Genomic DNA, 11,468 nt, shown 5'->3' with positions numbered 1-11,468 from the left:
CAGGTGTTTTCAGGCTAACGATCAGGTGAGGCGCCTGAGCTGTGTCTTTCAGGATGTCAGATTCTGGAGGAACTCTCCTCAAGTGGATGCCTTTACTGTTCTAAACTAGAGCTTACTTGGGGCCTTGGGAGTGCTTACATTCACTGCTTGCAGTTGGTTAAATAAGGCTGGGCTTTGCCTTCCGGAACAAACAGGCCTTTTCCTCAGGTGGGAGGGTTATAGTGCGGCTAACCCCCATTCCTCTGCTTTTATGAAAAGGCGTACAGTTCAGCTGGGTGATGCTGCCAAGGGGCCCCACCTCCGTGGTCAGAGCTGCAACCACCCAACTGCGCAGCTGAGCCCCGGGGGTGGGGAGGTGGGGGAGGCTGAGTACAAACAGGCCTTGGCTCCCCCACCTCTGCTCACAAAACAAATATAGAGGTGGACCGTTAAATTTTCTTAAAATAGTGTAGAGACTCTACACTGCTTTTCCTGCGTGGCGTTCTCAGTGTTATACACGGACTTAATGCTAGCAAGGAAAGCCAGAATTTAGTAGAAGCACTCACTTGATCTCTGCTGGCTGTCCTGATAAGTAGTTCCAAGCAGGGGTGGCATATACTTTTCTAGTGTATGTGGAACCCATGTTCCACTCTTCGCCTGACTGTTCCCACGCAGAGGTCAACATAATGGTGCCAATTTGATTTAATTTCCTGCCCTTAAAAATCGGTATATGCTGATGAAGTATTTGAGGAGGCCGTGTTCTTTTCTCGCAAGGAGGAGCATATCGAAAGTGGTGTTTTTTAACAACAGAATAGTAAATATAAAGTCTCCTAATGAAGCAAGAAGGAAAAGTAGGGAGACAAATTTTGCAAGGTCAGTTTTGAATGAGAAGACATAATTTTGGTACAACTTTTTTGACAACTGGATACTGGTCAATGTTACACCAAAAACGACCATCTCTTCTAATGCTAGGTGTCTATTTTTAATGGGGCAGATCGGCAGAAATTATACATTTCTTCCATCTGCTTTAGCTCTAAACCCCTGTTCTGAAAGGGGGAGCAAATGGACTCTGGCTTTATTTATGGTGTTCGGCTTGGACTGGTAAACAGGCTGGTGCTTATGGTGGGTGTGGTCTATAATCTTTCTCTTTTTAAAATCTTTGTGCCAGTATTTTTCTCAGCCTATTTCTTCCAGGAGTTAACCATTTGCATCCACTCCAGAGAGTATCTCCAGAGGCTCCCACTCTTTTTTTTTTTTTTAATTAACATATAATGTATTATTTGCCCCCGGGAGTACAGGTCTGTGAATCATCAGGCTTACACATTTCACAGCACTCACCATAGCACACACCCTCCCCAATGTCCATAACACAACCACTCACTCCCTATCCCCCCAACCCTCAGTTTGTTTTGTGAGATTAAGAATCTCTTATGGTTTGTCTCCCTCCCAATCCCATCTTGTTTCATTTTTTTCCTTCCCTACCAAAGGCTCCCATTCTTACAGTATGGAACACGTACTTGGCTCTACCCACAAATAGCTTTCGAAGGGATTCAGATTTGAAATATATGTGTGTGTATGTCTGGTTGCGCGGTGCCAGTGGGAAATTGGATTGTATCATTGTAAACTGAGAATGGAAGAAGGGGTTATTAAGAGACAGGTGGAGAAGTTGTCTAGAACATCAGGTTAGGAATTCTAATGTTTTCTGTTGAAGGGACCAGCTACCTCGTTCTCTGCAGCGGTGGGATGTGGGTTTCACACGTTCAGGAACTGCTCACCACCTCTGTGATGTGCTAACCAAATAGCCCAAGTGTGGGGGAATCCGGCAGCTTCTTCCTTTTGAGTCAGCAGTCTCAAGATTTTAGCTCATCTTCCTCTTCATACATTGAGTCAACTCCCATGACTGTAAACTTAGCCTTCTGTAGCAAACCTCCCCTCAACCAGGTTCTGTGGCCTGGACCATTGTAAACACCCATGTTCCATTCTTCGCCTGACTGTTCCCATGCAGAGGCCAGCATAATGGTGCCAATTTGATTTAATTTCTTGCCCTTAAAAATCGGTAAATCTTGATGAAGTATTTGAGGAGGCCGTGTTCTTTTCTTGCAAGGAGGAGCATATCAAAAGTGGTGTTTTTTAACAACAGAATAATAAATATAAAATGTTTTCTAATGAAGCAAGGAGGAAATGTAGGGAGACAAATTTCAAACAGAGTGGCAGAGAATAGAGAACTGAAAGTCGGGAATGATCCTATTCATAAGCTGAGCTCTTCAGGCTCGGTCTCTATCAGTGAAGTGAAACCCGGGATAAGACAAACCTCAAAGCTTAGTGGGAAAACAGGTGGCTTCTTGTGGCTACAACTTTCAAAGTAAAATCAGTAGCTGAAAGAAACCATTTTGGCCAGACAGTTAGAAGTGGGATCTTCCCTGAGGCTGGGCTGTTCTAGGTTCCCTGTGTCATTTCTGAAGAGTGAGAGCTCCCTTCGGGGAGCTCTGACATCACATGTTGTGAGATTCATAGAGAAAAGAAATTTTATTTCCAGACTTCATTCTTTTTTACTCAGGCTGCAATATTCTTCCCAGGGGCAGATGTTTAGAGCCAAGTTTTGATTGGTTGGTTGGTTTGCTTTGGCAATCATCTGGAGGGTTTTCATCCCATTTTCCTTAGCCTACCCCCAGCTGAGCTTTCTACTCTGTTTTGATCTTGGGTCTCTGCTGCCTTCCCTCTCCCTCCCTCCAAGTCCCCGGGTGACAAGACAGCTTTGGGGGGGGGATGCCAATATTCCTGTCCCCTCTGTTGGGAGATGGCTTCCTTTCTTCTCCTTTGAAGGTGATCTCCCCTTGAATACATCTGGTATTTCAGCCTAAAGCATCTGTCAGGCAATAATTGGTGACTAGTGAAGCTAAAGGTTCAGAAATACTGTCCTTGCTATAATTCCAGGACACCCATAATTTAAGTGATGGGCTTAAAAAAATCATGTCACCTATGGTGACTGGAGGGAATTGTTAGAGATAGGGTGAATCTAGGGATTCCCCAACCGACACGGAGGTGGGCTTGTCTAAAAATAAGGTAAACTCATTCAGTGGTTCGAGGAGAAAATGATTAATTATGGCTTTGTGGCTTTTAATTTTATTTTTCCTTAGGGATAGGCTTCAGCATGACCCTGTTAAATTGGGCACTTATTGATATGTTAGAGAAAGCAAAATGTAAGGAATGCCATAATTCCAGTCATTTTCTCAAGCTTCAAGTCTTTTTTTCCCTTAGGCTGGCTCTGTGCCCAGCGCAGAACCTACTTGGGGCTTCATCTCAGGACCCTGAGATCATGACTTGAGCAGAGATCAAGAGTCAGAGGCCTAACTGAGCCACCCAAGCACCCCATCTTCTCCAGCTTTAAGTGCTTTGGGAATCCTGTATTGCTGAGAAATGGAGTTTTGCTTTACTTATCTCTGACCTAGAGAGCTGATTGGTCAGGATGTGTTTTCAAAAGGGGTGTGACTTGTTCAGAACAAGCACTTTTAAAATGTGCAGACTAGTTCTTCTTTTCTGCTGCTCAGAGGCAGCAAAGTGGTGATGGGAGATGATTTTATAGGAACTTGGTGACATGGTTGGTCATGTCTAGGGAAATTCCTGAAAGTTGTAGCATGCATATTCTTTATGAGTAGCTCTAGTGGAAAATGAAAAGCCATTCAGTCTTTCTTCCCAGTGCTTCTCAGGATTAGAATGGGCACATCATTTATGTTCTGAGAGCTATGCTTAGAGGGTAACCAAGGTTTCTTTCTTTGACTTTCTTTTCTTTTCCTTTTTTTTTTTTTTTTTTCTCCTTGACTTCCTTTAATTGGGGCCTAACTACCTCAGAGCCTCAGCTGTCTGGATCACTCTCTTTCTTTCTTTCTTCCTTTCTCCTTCCCATCCATTCCCTCCCTCTCCCTTCCTCTCTCTGTCTCTCTCTCAGCAACTCTTCAAATCATGACAAAATCAGTTCATTGCAAGAATTGGAGTAGAAAGGGCACCTGGGTGGCTCAGTGGATTAAAGCCTCTGCCTTCGGCTCAGGTCATGATCTCAGGGTCCTGGGATCCAGTCCCACATCAGGCTCTCTGCTCAGTGGGGAGCCTCTCTGCCTTCCTCCCTTCCTCTCTCTGCCTGCCTCTCTGCCTACTTGTGATCTCTGTCTGTCAAATAAATAGATAAAATCTTAAAAAAAAAAAAAAAAAGAATTGGAGTAGAAGAAAAAACCCAATGTGGTTTGTTGGGAATTTTCTAAAGTCTTCCATCTGCCAGATTGCCCTGTGACACCCCCACCCCTGGAAACACCACAGTTCAGCCTCTGCATGACTTCCCCACTTTCTCCCTCCCCCATGAATGTTAGGCAGGGAAATACTGGATTACATGTATTATTAGATCCTCTTTGACATAGCTTATTTTAACTCATAATGGTAACTCAAGAATCTGTATGTCAGTCACCAAAAGTCAAGAAAATGTGGAAAATTTAAAGAAGAAAATTAAGATTACATATAACACGACTTCACCAAATTACCAAGACTTTTTTTCCTGGTTTATGCACATCTAGACTTTTAAGATGTCTAATTACAGATATAAATGTCAACATTTTTGGAAGGATAGAACCTCAATATATTTGTTTTGTAACTTAAAATTAACAATATGCATAGACATTTTAGGCAAATACAAAGTTGTCAGTAGGGTTACAGTGAACATTTTTGTAGCCATTGTTCTGACTGGTGCTTGTTCTGAAAAACTCACGCCCCCCTTTGAAAACCCATCTTGTTTTTTGTTATGCCACATTTGTGGCATAAATCCATAGAAGCTTGATTCGTAGATCCCAGTTACTGTCCCAAGTGCCCTTCAGAAATTTACATTTCCATCAATAGAGTTTTGTTCTCGTTATGATAAATAAAAATTGAGATTTTCACCAATTTGTCTGATAGCCCATTTTTGTTGTTAAATGTTCACTGTCCTGTTCAGATCCTCGGCCTGTGATTACACTGGGTTGTCTTTTTCTTACTAATAGCTGAGAGCTCTCTACAGATAACAGGTCATAAGCTTTTCTGTCTGTTCAAATATATTGCAGACCTTTTCTGCATTCTGTCTTTTAACTTCTTGAAATCATAGATGTTTGTGTAAAGATCTTTCAGTCTTCATTGGCTTGTAAATTTCGTCATCTTTAGAAAGGCCATGTCAAATCCTATTTTAAAAAATGTCTAGGGGCGCCTGGGTGGCTCAGTGGGTTAGGCCGCTGCCTTCGGCTCAGGTCATGATCTCAGGGTCCTGGGATCGAGTCCCGCATTGGGGTCTCTGCTCGGCAGGGAGCCTGCTTCCCTCCCTCTCTCTGCCTGCCTCTCTGTCTACTTGTGATCTCTCTCTGTCAAATAAATAAATAAAATCTTTTAAAAAAATGTCTATCATATGCTCCAACCAATTTTATTTTCTTAAATGTATCTAAGTTTTACTTTTGCATTTAATTTCAAGGAGGACACTCCTTTTCTCTCTCCCCAATGTATTGTGAGTTTTTGTGATAAGTCATGGAATCATTCATTCTTTGGAAAGACTTTAGGAATATTAATTGAAACAAAATAGCAACTCAATTACCTAAAACTCTCTAATGTATCTTGGCTAAGCACACCTTTTCAGTATATTTTTAATTCAAATTTTCCTACCCATGTTTTAGACTTTGCATTCTTGTTATTGTATTGCTTTTATTATATTTCTGTGGCTGGCATTATTATTAGTTCACTTTATCAGGTGCTAGCCAAGAAATGTTCATGTTGTCAGCATTGTTGTCTCCTTCATTGACCCACTTCTTCCCCAAACAAATATTCATTGAACACCTCTTATGTGTTAGGTGCTCTGCTGTATGCTAGGGGATATAGTGACTAGCAAGACTGGACCTTCCTGCAGTTCTCTTGTAGGGAAGACCAATGAAGAATGTTATCTTAGTTATAAAGGAAAATCAGTGATGGGAGAGGCAGTGGGGAGCCAGGCATGCAGAAAGCTGGGCAGAATAGAAGAACAGGTGAAGCAGCAAATGCATATGTCCAGATCAGGATGTTCCAGGGCTAGGAAGGAGGCCATTGGGGTAGTGAGGAAGGGGAAGGGTGGGTGTGGGAAGGAGGGGCGCAGGAGACTTTTAGGCAATGATGTTGGGGCGGGGCTTGGATTTTAGTTTGAGAGCTGGGGAAAGCCACTACAGAGTTTTCAGCAGGGAATGATATCTGACTTGGGCTTTTAACATTACCCCTCTGACTAGCCTGTGGGACAGTGGAAGGCTGTTAAGTTGTCAAGTGAGAAGTGACAGGGCATGGACCAGGGAGGCTGCATTGGATAGAGAGAGAGATGGAGGCTAATCCATGATGTGCTTTGAAGGAAGACTTGATCAATTGGATGTGAGGATTGATGAAAGGGAGGACCCATCGTAGGGCTCTGGAGCACAAGTTCCTACACTTTCCTGCCCATTAGAATCACCTGAAAATCTTATCAGAAATCTTGATGCTCAGCTCATAACTGGACCCCAATTAAATCAGAATGTCTTTAGGGGCTAGAAGCCAGGCACTGAAACGTTTTAAAAGTCCCCAGGTGCTTCTACTGCGTAGCCAAGAGGGGGAACCACTGATAGGGGAAGTGATTACAGCTAAAACATCTGGAGAGATGCATTGAGCAGATGGGTGGAGAAAGGGGTGGGGAGTTGATTGAGAAATCTCTTAGACAGGCGGGTGGAGTTTCAAGGAAGAGGTTGGATAAGGGAGTCTGTTCGAGAGAGAGACTTGCTGGAGTGGCAAATGTGGAGTCCACATCATGTGGGTAGTATTTAAAGCCACAGGACGGGGCAAAGTCTTCTAGAAGGGAGGACATGGCGGGGGATAGAGGAGCCCTGGGACGTGTCCTGAGGCACTCCCATTCAGATGGGAGAGGAGCCAGCGAAGGAGACCGGGAAATGCCCAGTGAGGTAGGCAGAAAAACCAGGGCAGTGGGGTGTCCTAGAAGCAGAGAGAAGAGGTGGTCCCAGGGCATGTCGTGGTCAGCTGTATCAAATGCTGCTGAGCCCTTACGCGGCAGCTTGAGGAGTGGCAACTGGAGCCCGCAGCAGGGGAGGGCGCACCTCGAGCAGTTCCAACGGGGCAGAACAGATGGAATGTTCTAGACAGTCAGAAGCCGCAGAGACCCTGAGCAAAGTAAATGTTGGATTTGTCCCATCAGATGGCTTCACCTGTTTTTTCTTTCTCATTTTGATAACGTGACCGTGTAGAAGTCTCCTGATCTTAGGGACTAGGATCCTATTGTCGGCTAAATTCCGCACATTTCGAAATGGGAGAAAGTGTATTTGAAATACTAGTTTATTTGCACATAACACTTTTTTTCCTTCATTCTTTACCATCCTACAGGCCATGATTTCTTAAGAAATATTTAATTCTGGGATCAGGAAGGAATACTGTCGGGGTCAGCAACTTGCATTCTTTGGGGGCGGGTTGCAACGTTAGGGACCCTTAGGTGTCTTATTCATAAAATAACGAGACAGAAACTATAATCTCTCAGGTAGAGGATTTCAAACTGGGTGCACAGTAGAATAACCTGGGGAGTTTTTAAGAGCTCCCCCCACCCAGATGCCCAGGCTGCACCCCCACCAATGAGGCCAGAATCTCTGGGGGTGGAAGCTGGGCTTCCGTGGTTCTCAAGTGCCCCCAGGTGACTGTGTGTGGCCGAGTTGGTAAACAGTGGTTTTGTGTTTTTGCCTAGCTCTTCTATTGAATGACCCTATTCTTGGGTGTGAATATATTCCCTACTCTCAACAAAATCAGGAAGAAGGGAGGAATGGATACTGGGCAGGCAGTTAGCAATGTCTGTCAAGGGAAGGCTCAAAATTTACCTTCCAGGCTTCCTTTCACAGGCAGGGATGGATGGATACTCGCCATAAAAATGAGGGAATAAAGGAAGTCCTGGAAATGCGGAATCCAATTTGGGAAGAAGGTGAAGGGAATTCCCAAATGGATGGCTCTTAATAGGGATTAGGAGCAACCAGTGTATAGGTTGGAGCAAGAGGATGTATGGGGAATGATGAGTTGAAACAAATTGACAAGTTGCCCCACTTGTTTGAATATATTGAAGGGAGCTGGCAGATTCAGCCAGTTTAGTGATGAGCCCTTGTCAGTATGCTGAAAACTGAGCAAATGGGGGAAAAGGCAATTAAACACCAAAACCTTCTTTTTACAAGAAAGAATAAAAAATAGGGTGGGGGGTTGCCTCCTTGGCTCAGTCAGTAGAGCATGCCACCCTTAATCTCAGGGTTATTAGTTCAAACCCCATGTTGGGCATGGAGCCTACTTAAAAAAAAGAAATATATACATATACATATATATAAAATTTACATTTATATATAATATATGAATATAATTTATATTTATATATATAAAATCACAGTGTACTACTGGCTCAACTATGAAAAGTATTTGCATATTCACTTTGTAAATTTTGAATATTAATTTATCTAAAAGTTTTATTAAACTTTTATTGGGACAATGGAGAGGTGAATGTGTATGTTTGCTGGTGGGGAGCAGATGTAAGAGCTAAAATCATCTTTTCCATAGGAGGATATAAATTGATAATATCTAAAAGAGTAATAAATAGTGGGATAACATTATTGAGAAATATTAAAATAAATAACTGAAGAGAAACGTGAAAGAAATTTCCTCCAAGGAGCGAAAATCAGGGGTGGGGTTGTTACTATTCTTTTGAAATTATGTGCACTCTTAAATTTGGGGGGAAAAGATGACATTGTCGGCGGGGGGTAGGTGGGACCAGATGAAACAAAGCTCCCCAGATGTGGGTTCCTGGAAGGCTGGTGGTACTTATTGGTCCCTGTGCTAAGGATAGAGAAAGCATTGACTGGGGAAGTGGTTCCCCTGCTTCTGCTGTGTCATCCTCTGGGACGAGTAAGAGAGTTGTGAATTAGGAAAACCGTTCTGTTCTAGCACCACTGCGTCGATATAAGATCCCCAAGCAGTGATGTCTGTCAGGAGCTAGGGGAACAAACCCCAACTCCCCCCAAGCTAAGGAGTTTATAATGTCAGCAGGGACAACAGAAGAACAGCCACTGAGGTGGGGTTGGAGCTCTGAGAAGCTCCAAGACTAGAGAAGTAGTCCCAGAGATTTTTGATAATTTACCCCATCAACTAAAAGAACATCCACCCTCTCTGAATGTGATTCTGTATATTGTAAGTAGAATCATATCCACTATGAAAAAGGTGAACGTTTTTAAGAGGTAGGCAGAGGAAGAGGGAGAGAGAGGATCTCAAGCAGGCTCACGCCCGGAGTGGAGCCTGTTAGGGGGCTTAATCTCATAACCCTGAGATCCTGACCTGAGCCAAAGGCAGACACTTAACCAACAGAACCACCCAGGCACCCCCTAAAGAGCTTTCTTGATAAATCTGTTTCTTTTTTCCAGATCAGATCTACTTTTCATCTTTTTTAAACTCATGGCAAGCAAAAGTTGCACTAGGAGAGTATTTGAGTTTCCATTTTCTTGATATTAACATGGGCCCTCATTCATTTTCCAGTGAGTCTCATTTTTTTGCCAGAACCTTTATGTCCCTTGCCCACCTTGTGAGGGTTGACTAAACAGGAAAGTATACTTCAAAAGTGCTTAAATGGGCCACATAAGCCTTTAGTGGTAGGGCCATGCCGAAAATCAGTGAGGCCACCACCATCAAGACCCTACTTTGGTAAATGGCTTTCTTCCCCAGGGTGTGTTGCCTACCTATGTGAGGCACAGGTATCCTTCATTCTGATCAGGTGAGGGCAGCTTCCCTGTGATACACAATGATCCCTATATTAAACCTTGTAAACCTTCACTTCTGGCTTTGCTAGGTTAGTCCACTTAGAAGCCCTAACCCTTTCTTCCCACATACCAGTAATTGGCCTTAACTCCCACTTGTGTACACACACACCTCTTTGGATGCCACTAGAGTAGAAAACAGTATTTTCTACCTCTTTCTATGTAGGGTAAGGGTCATGCAAGCTGAGAAACTAGCAGCCTGGGCTGGTTAGCTTATTTGCTGAGCTGATTACACGAAAAGGAACAAGGTGCCGTCATCGAAATTGGTGTGTGCATTTTTCTGAGGCAAAGGTCAAAAGATTTCACTGGTTCTCACAGGGGGTTATGACCCCTGTGAGATTAAGAATTGCTGGTAACTTGTTTTCTTTTATGTTTTTTAAAACTTCAAGCTTCCATGGACTTTCTTAGTTATTGATTTGTTAAAGACGGAATTGCCCTTGGTCACACGATAGCCTTAAGTGTAGCTGACATGCAGTCCTGATTATCGGAGGGAAGAGTAGATTTTCTTAGTAACAGACAGTAGCTTTGATGCGACTTCTCCCCATACTACCCAGGCTCGGGCGTCTCTCTTTCCCTAGTGCTGTTTGCTTTCATTTCATTTCTAGCTTTCATTTAGCCCATCGTGTGGGTGCATTTCCATCCTGTCCCAGATCTAGTTTTTATGCTCCCCAGTCCTGGGCTTTTCTCCTCCGATACTTTGGTCTTTAACAGTTCTCTTTATTAAGCTTATATAATCCAGATCATGCATTTCCTATAGTTTAGTGAGACATAAATAATTCATGAGTCCTGACTGTTCTTATTTATTTCGTGCCATTTCAGCTTCATGACTATGCTGCAGTGGATGGGTCCGATTTAGATCTTCATTGATTTCTCTCCCTTACCTCTTTTTATGGTGCAGTTTCCCTTCCCCCGAATTGTGTTACGAGTTCTCGGTTCTCTGTCCTTTTCTCAACCTGTTGGTGCATTTTCATCATCTGTGATCAAACTTGCAGAGTTTCTCCCACCGACTTAATTCTTGCTTCTAACGTTGAGATCACAGCCTCCAGCCTCTTATACCAAACACCCCGCTTGGTGCTCAGCACAGGAGGGTGTTGGATGTCAGTGGGTGTCAAATGCAGGGATGTTTTAATCCAGTGATACTCTCTTGCCTCTTTTCTTTTTTTTTTGTTTTCCTTCTTTTTCACTTTGCACCATTTGTTTGTTTCGCACCATTGTATTTTTGTTCTAGGATGTCCAGTTGTATGTGGGTGTGTGTTTAATACCCTTCGCCGACCAGGGAGATAGGGCAGATCTACAAACTGGGAAGAGCAGGGCAAGAAAGAACGCTTAGAAAAGTGAAGATTGGAAACCTTAAGCATTTACATTACCTTTGAGATTCCAGAATTCTTGAACCAAAATATCATTACCTTTTCCTCCAAACTTTAGATGTTATTTCTTTAGTAGAAATTTACTTATTGATTTTAGAGGGAGGGACAGAGGAGGAGGGAGAAAGAACCTCAATCAGACTCCCCGCTGAGCACAGATCCCACTCCGGGCTCCATCTCACAACCCTGAGATCACGACTGGAGCAGAAATTGAGTCGGAATGCTCAACCAACTGAGCTACCCAGCCCCCACCCCCCAGATGTTATTTCTTTTTTCTTTTTTTTTTTTT

General features: G+C 43.2%; 1 protein-coding gene across 1 annotated transcript in view; it reads left to right on the top strand.

Moving 5' to 3' along the window:
• The window catches only part of LOC111143119 (mucolipin 2), a 59,639-nt gene continuing 48,171 nt past the window's right edge, over nt 1–11,468 (top strand). Inside the window, exon 1 of the mRNA XM_022496606.1 lies at nt 1–25. The gene's annotated coding sequence lies outside the window, so the exon portion shown is untranslated. The remainder of the gene's footprint in view (nt 26–11,468) is intronic.

Source organism: Enhydra lutris, unplaced genomic scaffold, assembly GCF_002288905.1.
Source record: "Enhydra lutris kenyoni isolate GAN:26980312 unplaced genomic scaffold, ASM228890v2 scaffoldscaffold9, whole genome shotgun sequence".
Taxonomy (NCBI): Eukaryota; Metazoa; Chordata; class Mammalia; order Carnivora; family Mustelidae; genus Enhydra; species Enhydra lutris.
Note: the sequence above shows the minus strand (reverse complement) of the source record. Positions and strands in the feature narration are given on the sequence as shown.